We start from the raw sequence: 1926 nt of genomic DNA on the forward strand, positions 1-1926 counted from the left end.
CAATTATTTTAGTTAGCATATAGCTAAAATCTAACCATGGTTATATAATAGCAGCTGCATTCTGACGTGATAAGCTCTATGTTTTATATTCAATTAGCGTATGATCCGATTAGTCGACTAATCGAATAAATAATCGGTGATTAATCGATTATTAAAATAATGTGGCAGCCCTAGTTGTAAGCATTTAAAAGGTGAAAACAAAAGCACCTAAGCTAGCTCGGAATAACTCAGCAAAGACACACCGTGTGTTTGAAAACAAAAACACAAGTGTAAAAACTTTCCTCCACACACAGGCCTGCTCAGAACGACTCAGCCTCCCCGCCTTCGAGCACCAAGACCCGGCTGTGTTGGGCTAGCACAGCCCGGTGTGTCGCCCCCTTTCAACGCTTCTCCACATCCCCACATTTTCGACGCCATTTGTTTGCGGCAGAACGTGGAAGTAACAGAAAAAAAAAAGAAAAAGAAAGAAAGGAGAGAAAGGGGGAGGATGAAAAGACGACATTTTGACTGTAGTTGCTGACCTAAATTGCGCATTTTGTGTTCGCCATGATGACAAAAGCCGCACAGCGACAGAGCGGGACAGCTAACAGAGACAGGCTGCGAGGCGGAAACACAGGAAAACAGCCGCTGAATAAAGCGGGTACATTTAGTCGCCTGGTCAGGAGGAATTTGATAAGTTAAAACACTCCTCCTCCTCCTCCTCCTCCACCTCTTCCTTCTTCTCCTCTCCCCCCCTCCTCCGCCTCGCCGGGCCGGACAGGACACAAGTCAACGCTCTTTTTTCAGCGCCACATACGAAGCGGTGTGTTTGTTAAAAAAATAAACTTACGGTAGAAGAAAACAGCGACACTCACCTGGTTCCAAAACGGGTTTATGGTGGCGACGTGACAGTGTTTAGCGTGAAAATGTGGCACCAGTTGTCGGCGGATCCCCCTGTTGTGTGGAGCAGGAAGGAGGGAAGGCAGGGAGGGGAGGGGGGCTGACGTGATGAATAAACAACCCAGCTCCTCCTCAAACACACAACTACTTACAACCTCGACTTATATACTCTATAAATATATTTATTTAAATATACAACGAATGACACGTGTATGTAATGCCAGTTTTATTTTCCTTCAAATAAAATTGTTATATTTCCCCTCTCTCTGAAATCCACGATTTGCGCAGTTTTAACAGAGCCCACCAGGGGGCGCTGTTTCCACCTCAACCAGTGAACCATTTAAATGGTGCTGTGCTGTAAAATGATGGATTAAGGAGGGTGTTGGCCTCTGGGCTATAGCCATTTTGGGGACTGATTGCTATTTTTTTGTGCACATTATTTAAGGATTTCCAGACATAAAGCAGGTGACACAGAAGTGCTGTGTACTGGTTAAAATGGTCAGGTTTGCATGTTCTCCACATGCATGCACGTTTTGTACCACAGACCAAAACCATGTATGTTAAATTAAATTGGTAACTACATTGTCCATATGAATGGCAGTTTTCTTGCTCAGATAATCAGCTAACAACAAAATTAATTTTCATTTAGCGGATTAGCCTTTCCACTATTTGGAAATCATTAGCAGATCAATTGGCTTGCACTAAATTGTGTTTTGCTAACATATCAAGTAGGCATTTAAATCATTCTGTCATGGTCTAAAGTGGAACTGCAATGCTTTGGGTTCTGAATTCCTCCTTATTGTAGCTCCACAAGTAGTAGTAGTAGTAGTAGTAGTAGTAGTAGTAGTAGTAGTAGTAGTAGTAGTAGTAGTAGTAGTAGTAGTAGAATTTATTCGTTTCATTTGTAATACAAAATTAACAAAGTTCAAAAAAAACGTACAATCAAAATGAAATCAAATGAAATGAAAGGATGCAGAAGAAGAATAAATCTTATAATATCTGCCCCTTTTTTATACCCAAAATATGTTCAAAAGAAAAGTAAAATAC

General features: G+C 41.3%; 1 protein-coding gene across 1 annotated transcript in view; it reads right to left on the reverse strand.

The window, feature by feature from the left end:
• Window positions 1–956, reverse strand: part of znf710b (zinc finger protein 710b) — a gene marked incomplete at its 5' end in the record, with an annotated part of 43987 nt that extends 43031 nt beyond the window's left edge. The window contains 1 exon segment of the mRNA XM_014010423.1: window positions 855–956.
• Between the last annotated feature and the right edge of the window lie 970 nt (window positions 957–1926).

Source organism: Austrofundulus limnaeus, unplaced genomic scaffold, assembly GCF_001266775.1.
Source record: "Austrofundulus limnaeus strain Quisiro unplaced genomic scaffold, Austrofundulus_limnaeus-1.0 Scaffold69, whole genome shotgun sequence".
NCBI lineage: Eukaryota > Metazoa > Chordata > Actinopteri > Cyprinodontiformes > Rivulidae > Austrofundulus > Austrofundulus limnaeus.